Genomic DNA, 8,619 nt, shown 5'->3' with positions numbered 1-8,619 from the left:
GCTTATTGCCACGGACATGCATTGATGGGTGTTTTAAATAGATGAAGGTTGCACAACCAGAAAAAGCAAACAAGCAGATGGAAAAGCTGTCAAGTCGACAAGTATGCAAAGAAACAGGATATGCTGAATGTTTTGCTTGGTGCATAAGTGACAAAGATACGGAGAGAGTTGCCAGAATACGGCAGCTAGGTGCTATTATTGGCGCAAAGACTGAAGATACAGCAGAGCTGATTGCGATGCCCTCCTTTCTTTAACCCCTCAAATCTTTTTCCAGATTTTGTCATATTGCCACGTTCCATTTCCCAAGCTTTTGTTATCGTCCCAAAACACCACACGATTCTCAGCGCAAACCGCGCCTGCAGTTTTCGAGAGGGTTCCGGACTGTAGTAGATCATTTCGATAAGATCACGCCCACTGTGCGAATGGTACAGATTGTTCTGGAACGTACGCCGCCGCCAGCGGTAGCACTAGAACATTCGACGGCAAGAGTATAACACGGGTGGCGGGTGACACGGGTGACACGGGTGGCGGCGGCGGCGGTGAAAGGACGTTCGCCTAATCAGCTCTTTTTGCTTACCCAGACTACCTGAAAACGGTTGCCGTGGCTACGGAATCACATCTTGACGTCACTGAGCCTGCGGAAGTGTTTACGTGTTTCCGGCGTCGACATCGTACCTGGACACACGGGTGGCGGCGGCGGCGGTGAAAGGACGTTCGCCTAATCAGCTCTTTTTGCTTACCCAGGTTGGTGTCCTGCATTTCGGCGGCCGGTGCTTTAGGGTTCCTGCCTTGTTGGAATCGTTGCGCTGGAGCCATTTATCAAAGCGGCGCTCCTTTACAACGTTCAAATTTCCTCCATTTATTAGACTACCTGAAAACGGTTGCCGTGGCTACGGAATCACATCTTGACGTCACTGAGCCTGCGGAAGTGTTTACGTGTTTCCGGCGTCGACATCGTACCTGGACACACGGGTGGCGGCGGCGGCGGTGAAAGGACGTTCGCCTAATCAGCTCTTTTTGCTTACCCAGGTTGGTAAATTCGCTTATTTCTCAATACCGCCTTACCGCCACCGCCGTTGCCACCGTGTTTCAGTGCTTTGCTGAGTTCTCTGTGCATAATGTGCCTTTTTCCTAATTGAATGCTCCCGAATTGAGTGCGAACTGAGTGCTACTGTGAATGCCTGGACAACGTACCATGACAAGCACGTGCCAGTCTTGTGATGAGCCCCTCCCCTGTGATGGGCGTGTCCTGAAGTGCAACGAATGTGAGTCCTCTTACCATGTTGGCAGTTGTTCTGGCTGGTCGGAGACGACATTTAAGACTAAAGGAGAGAGCGGTCGCAGGGCATGGCGATGTGCTGCTTGCCGTTCATCTAAAGCGAAAAGTGGGGAGAAAACTAGCATGGACTCTGAGTTAACCATTTGCCTGGCAGATATAACTAGGAGGCTTGATGCTTTAGCAGGGCTGCCGGCTCAGGTTGGTGAGATTAAGGTCTCAATCCAGCTGTTGTCACAAAAGTACGATGACATCTTGAACTGTCAAGCTAAGCAGGAAAAGGACATTAGTAGCTTAAACAGACGCGTTGGGAAATTAGAGGCGGACTGCACCTCAAGTGATATTCAACAACTGAAAGCTACGGTGAATGATCTCGAGTTTCGTAGTCGGAGACTAAACATAGAAGTTCACGGCATCCGGGTTACGCCAGACGAGAATTTGCTGTGTAAGTTGAATGATGTGGCCAAGATTGCTAACCTGCCAGAGCTGACTGGGAATGACATCGCCGCTATCCACAGACTTCCGGCAAAGCCAAACAAAACACCCGGAATTATAGTTCGATTTGCCCAGCAATCAATTCGTGATAAGTGGCTAGGAAGGCGGAAAGCCCTAAGAGATGCTTCGAATGTTTCGATCACTGAAAACATGACCCAGCAAAACAGAGAGCTGCTGCGCAACGCAAAAGACTGGGCACAGAACAATGGCTATCGTTTTTCATGGCACTGCAACGGCAAGATTCTCGTTAGGAAAAGAGAGGGTGATAGCGCGGTTGTCATTCGTCGTTTGGGTGACCTTGATAAGCTGTGATACTGTTACCCCGCATTGCATTGTTTACTTCCTGATATTCTTTTGATACTCGTCTTAACATGTTTCCCTTAACCGCACCTATAGACCTTATTAATCTTAAAAACTTGTATGACACTTGTTGTGAAAAAAGCCTCAGTTGCGTTCATTTCAACCTTAGATCGGGAAGGAATAAACAGGATGAGCTCGAATATTTTTTTAGTGGAGCACAAGTAAATTTTGACGTTGTGATGTTTTCGGAAACGTGGTTTGCTTCGGAAGATGATGTATTTACGTTTCCAACTTATAAATCATACTACATGAACCGCACAGGCAAAAGGGGTGGTGGCGTAGCTATGCTAATCTCAAGTAAAATAGACTGTGAATTGATGTCTGAATTCTCCTGCATTTCTCCTCTATATGAAATACTCACTGTTAGATGTGGTACATCAGTGTTTTGTGTATGTTACCGCCCTCCATCAAATAATGTCCGTTTGTTTTTTTCTTTTTTAGACTCACTGTTAGAATTTGTGAGTGAAAAAAAATATGCCTTGATTTTAGGTGGTGACCTCAACATCAACATGTTAGCTGAGAGCAGTGTTAAATTAGAACTTGAATCAATGTTAAGCTCGCATTATTGTCAAAATGTTATAACGGCTCCTACGCGAATCACTTCACAGTCATCAACACTCTTAGATCTTTTTATAACAAACTTTGATACTTCCCTTGTTACGGCTGGCACTTTGATTCACAATATTAGTGACCACATGCCTATATTTATGTTTGTTAACCAACTCAATAACGTACCCAAACAAGTGCGTGCAGAATTTTCCTATAGACTTATAAATCCTGAAACACTAACCCTCTTTAGAGAGCGCTTAGGCAGAACCGACTGGAGCAATGTGTTCGCAGCGAGTGCCGCCAATTTGGCATACGATTTATTTATGAACAAGTTCACCGAAATATACCTTCAATGTTTTCCCCTAAAGTCATTTAAAACATTTAAAAAAAGTCGGAAACCTTGGGTAAATAAAGAATGCCTTAAGCTTATAAGAAAGCGGGACCAATTGTTCAAGGCATTTATTGTGAGTAAGTCCCCTGAAACCCTCAAAGCATTTAAAAAGCACCGAAACTTTGTCACCAAACGCCTTCGTGATGAAAAGAAACTATATTATTCGAACCTGTTTAACTCAACGCAAGGGCGTACAGAAAACGTTTGGAAGGCAATTAACAGTACGCTTAATAATCCACCGGAGGAATTAACCAAAATTGTGAAAGATGGTACAGAAATTCAAGGGCCTGATTTAGCTGATGCATTTAACGACTTCTTTTTGTCAGTTGGCGGCCCTACAACCAGTAGTACTTCTTTAAAATATATGAATATTCGAAATAACCAAACAATATTTCTAGAGCCAATTTCAGAGAGTGAATTAGTAGCGACATTTTTGACACTCAGTAATAGCAAAGCCACTGACGCGGACAATATTCAGATGAAACCTGTTAAGTATGTTATTGACATACTAGCACCCTGTCTTGCCTACATTTTTAACATATGTTTGTCCACAGGACATTTCCCGCGAAACATGCAGATAGCAAAAGTGACAGTTATCTATAAAAAGGGTCCCAGAAATGACATGTCCAACTACCGCCCTATATCGATTCTACCTGTATTCTCTAAGGGTCTGGAAAAAATAATTTTGAAACGTTTGAACTCTTTTACTGACAAGTTCAACTTGATTACTTCAGCGCAGTATGGCTTCCGGAAAAATAAATCTACTGAGCTCGCGCTACTGGCACAAAAAGAATACATTCTAGAGAATTTTGAATCCCGAAATATGGTACTCGGTCTTTTTCTTGATTTCTCAAAAGCCTTTGACCTCATTAATCATAAAATTCTCCTACAAAAGTTGGACCATTACGGTATAAGAGGCGTTGCACACAAATTAATCACTTCATACTTGCAACACCGAACTCAATTCGTCGTAATTCAAGGCAAACATTCCGCAACAAAATCCATTAAAACAGGCGTCCCGCAGGGAAGCATTTTGGGACCGTTTCTCTTTATACTTTACGTTAATGAGATAGTTCGTATTGATGAATCTGCCCATTACATTATATATGCTGACGACACAAGTTTGTTTTTTTCAAGCAGATGTAGCAGCGATCTAGGTAGCCGAGCGAATAACGCACTGTCTAAAATTAACACATGGGCCCAAGAAAACTCTCTAAAACTAAACATAAAAAAAACAAAAGCTGTTTTATTTCACCCCCGCCACACACAAGTTCAGTTTCCCATCATTTCGTTAAATAATTTAGAAATTGAAGTCGTCAAAAGTTTTAAATCATTAGGCGTGTATTTTTCACAAAACATGACATGGGATGATCACGTGAACCATATTATTACTAAACTATCTCGTATAATCGGCGTCATGCGCCGTCATTGCTACTATTTTCCTGTTTCTGTAAACATGCTCATATATAACTCGTTGTTTTCTTCATTATTGAATTATGCCTTTCTTGTATGGTCCACAACGACAACTGTAAACGTTTGCAAACTTACCATCTTGCAAAAGAAAGCTTTGCGTCTTGCCTCTAAATTACCACATCGCAGCCACACAGCAGAATTGTTTAAAAAACACTACATCATTCAGGTTGCATCAATATATGATTATAAACTAAGCCGTTTATATAAGTTCGGTTTATTGAAAAATAATGATACGATTGCTAGAATAGCCAGGTTAGAGAAAAATTTTCCTGCTTATAATGTACGTCAACCTGAAGTGTGGCACATATCAAAATGTAGAACGAAATACGGAAATCAAATGTTAAAGTTTCAACTGCCTACACTTCTAAACCGCATAATTAGGGAACATAACATTGATATATCTAGCATATCACCAAAAAAATTGCGATTAGTGTTTATATAATAATGTGATCTAGCGACTACCTCGGTGATCTTTCATTGTAATCTTTCATTGTTTCTTTTTTTAGTGCACATTGTGAAACACTTTTATTTTGGTTGTCCTTAGCCGCACGTCTTTCTGTGCTACCCTGTGTACTAGGGGGTCAGGGCTTCTCAAGCTGTTCTCACAGCTTTTACCTGCCCTCCTCGTAACATGTATTTTGTTGTTGCGGAATAAAATTTCAATTTCAATTTCAATAAATGCCGACGCGCTTCGCCGCTTGTCAGTTGTTGATCGAAGGCCGATGCTCCGTTCACCGCTATCAGTCCTAGACTGCTATCTGTGCGAGACTGCTGCTGTAATTGGACTTTCCGTTTACCGGGCACAGGTTCGCCTAAATAAACAGTTAAATCCCAACACGAAGTCTCCTGTCTTCGGCCACGTCACGACCCCGTGACATCTGGTGGAGGTGCTGCTTCGTTCATGTACCGCACGCCCCCGTCAAGCCGTGAACCCAGCCCACGTCGCGGAGAAGACACCGACGCCAACCAGGAGCAGCGAACAAGCCGCCGACAGCAAGGGCTACCACCGGAGTACGGGATTCTAGAAGACAAGGCGCGGAAGACCAAGGCCATGACCGCGACTGCAGCGACAATGACAACCGCCGCATCCCTGCCCACGATGGTTATGCATCAACCCAGGGAACCACCAATTTTCCATGGGTCATCGTTCGAAGACCCGGAGTCCTGGTTAGAAACATACGACCGTGTGGCCGCCCTCAATCACTGGGACAACGAAGAAAAGCTCCGGCGTGTGTACTTCAATCTGGAAGACACCGCAAGGACCTGGCTAGAGAATCGTGAGTCCACGCTCCGAACGTGGGATGTCTTCTGCAGCGCATTTCTGCAAACGTTCGCGAGCGTCGCTCCCAAAGAAAGGGCCGCTGCTCAACTAGAGACCCGGGTTCAGCTATCGAATGAGAAGGTTGGAATTTTCACAGAGGAGATGACCCGCCTATTTCGTCACGCTGACCCAGACATGCCTGAGGAGAAGAAAGTTCGTTTCCTCATGCGAGGGGTCAAACAGGAGCTCTTCGCGGGACTAATGAGGAATCCACCGAACACCATCCAAGAATTTGTATCCGAGGCGACCACCATCGAAAAAACCCTTGACATGCGCACCAGACAGTATAATCGTCGCCTGACTCCAGAATGCGCTGCTGCTCAAACCAGTGACTCCGAAAACCTGCGTGAAACGATCCGAGCGATCGTGCGGGAAGAGCTGCGCAAACTGTTGCCTTCGGCGCAACCTCAAGTGGATTCGATCGCCGACATTGTGCGAGAAGTTCAGCAATCACTTCGAATTCCCCATACACCGCTGCCCGAGCCAGAAACTATGAGCTACGCCGCTGCAGTGCGCCACAACGCTCCTCCCCGTCCACGCCAAAACGCCGCCCCGTCGCACTTCCGTCGCCAGACACCACCGCCGCCACCACCCCCACCGACGACCTACCGTTCACTAGCGGGCCAGCGCAGTGCGCCGAGGAAAACCGACGTTTGGCGCACCCCTGACCACCGCCCACTGTGCTACCACTGCGGCGAGGCCGGGCACACTTACCGCCGTTGCCAGTACCGACAGATGGGACTGCGTGGCTTCGCCGTCGATGCACCACGTCCGCAGCCAAGAGAACGACCACGTGACATCGCCGACTACCTGACAGGAACTCGGTGGACACCACGAAGCCCTTCGCGTTCGCCGTCGCCCAGCCGCCGCACGTCACCGCACCACCGACAGTACTCTGGCCCAACGCGGGGCCGGTCTCCTAGCCCGTATCCGGGAAACTAAGGGCAGCAACCGGTGGAGGTGCGGTTGCTGTGCGACGAACTACTGAAGATCCTCCGACGACGACGACGCCGCGACGGAGCTTTCCGAACACAACGCCAACCAGGCAAAGCCCTGACGGCGAAAGCTCACTTACTAAAGGTGGCCTGACGACGCAACATGGAAGCGGCGGAACAAGCCGACGCAGCCGTGACCCGACGCCACGCCCTAACTGTAATGCGAGACGGCGAACTAGCGACCTCGACGTTCTTATCGACGGCCACAGTGTGACCGCTCTCGTCGATACTGGAGCCGACTATTCTGTCATCAGTGGGTCGTTCGCCGCAAAGTTAAAGAAAGTTAGGACAGCTTGGAAAGGCCCTGAAATCCGCACAGCCGGAGGTCATCTCGTAACACCTGCAGGAATCTGCACAGCGAGAGTCACCATTAACGGCCGTATTTATCCTACAGACTTCATAGTCCTACAGCGTTGCTCGAGAGATGTCATCCTTGGCATGGACTTCTTATGCCTCCATGGTGCTGTCATCAACCTAAAAACAAAGTCGATAACGTTATCCACAGAAGAAGCACTACCGCCGCGCACGCCGTCTGGACACCATGCCTTGAATGTGCTGGAAGAGACAAGTTGATGAAATGCTGCGGGATGACATTATCCAGCCGTCCAAGAGCCCATGGGCATCCCCCGTGGTGTTAGTGAAGAAAAAAGATGGGACCCTACGTTTCTGCGTCGATTATCGCCGCCTGAACAAAATCACAAGAAAGGACGTGTATCCTCTCCCACGAATAGACGACGCACTTGATCGGCTCCATAACGCCAAGTACTTTTCGTCAATGGACCTCAAGACTGGCTATTGGCAAATCGAAGTCGACGAAAGAGACCGAGAGAAGACGGCGTTTATAACACCGGACGGCCTCTTCGAGTTTAAGGTGATGCCCTTCGGCCTTTGCTCAGCGCCTGCAACTTTTCAACGCGTTATGGATACAGTACTGGCAGGATTGAAGTGGCAGACTTGCCTTGTGTACTTGGACGACGTCGTCGTGTTTTCCTCGAGTTTCGACGAGCATCTTCGGCGCCTTGAAGCTGTACTTCAAGTCATCAAGACTTCCGGACTCACACTGAAGCCAGAAAAGTGCAGATTTGCGTATGAAGAGCTTTTGTTTCTGGGGCACGTTATCAGCAAGTCTGGAGTTCGTCCTGATCCACGGAAAACAGCCGCCATCACCGACTTCCCGCCGCCCACTGACAAGAAAGCCGTGCGCCGATTTCTGGGCCTGTGCGCCTATTATAGGCGGTTCGTGAAAAACTTCGCCCGCATCGCCGATCCTCTCACTAACCTTACCAAGGCCGAAGTGGAGTTCAAGTGGGAAACGCCACAGGAACACGCTTTCCAGGAGCTTAAACATCGCCTCCAGACGCCTCCGTTACTTGCCCATTTCGACGAATTCGCCGAGACAGAAATACATACTGACGCAAGCAGCGTAGGTCTTGGCGCCGTTCTTGTGCAGAGGGCTGACGGACTTGAAAGGGTTATTAGTTACGCCAGCCGATCGCTATCTAAAGCAGAAGCAAATTATTCCACAACAGAAAAGGAGTGCCTTGCCATCATCCGGGCTACGTCGAAATTTCGCCCCTACCTCTACGGCAGACCCTTCAAAGTTGTGAGCGACCACCACGCATTGTGTTGGCTAGCCACTTTGAAGGACCCTTCAGGTCGCCTCGCACGATGGAGCCTGAGACTTCAAGAATATGACATTACTGTCATTTACAAGTCCGGCAAAAAACACTCCGACGCCGGCTGTCTCTCTCGTGTGCCT

At 47.5% G+C, this 8,619-nt stretch overlaps 1 long non-coding RNA gene across 1 annotated transcript in view; it reads left to right on the top strand.

Moving 5' to 3' along the window:
- Nucleotides 1-525: 525 nt before the first annotated feature.
- LOC142814266 (uncharacterized) overlaps nt 526-8,619 on the top strand; it is a 152,497-nt gene continuing 144,403 nt past the window's right edge. The window contains exon 1 of the long non-coding RNA XR_012894893.1: nt 526-1,265. This is a non-coding gene — a long non-coding RNA (uncharacterized LOC142814266). The remainder of the gene's footprint in view (nt 1,266-8,619) is intronic.

The sequence above is a fragment of the Rhipicephalus microplus genome, chromosome 4 (genome assembly GCF_043290135.1).
Source record: "Rhipicephalus microplus isolate Deutch F79 chromosome 4, USDA_Rmic, whole genome shotgun sequence".
NCBI lineage: Eukaryota > Metazoa > Arthropoda > Arachnida > Ixodida > Ixodidae > Rhipicephalus > Rhipicephalus microplus.
The sequence above is the reverse complement of the archived record's forward strand: the minus strand, read 5'-3'. Positions and strand labels throughout refer to the sequence as shown.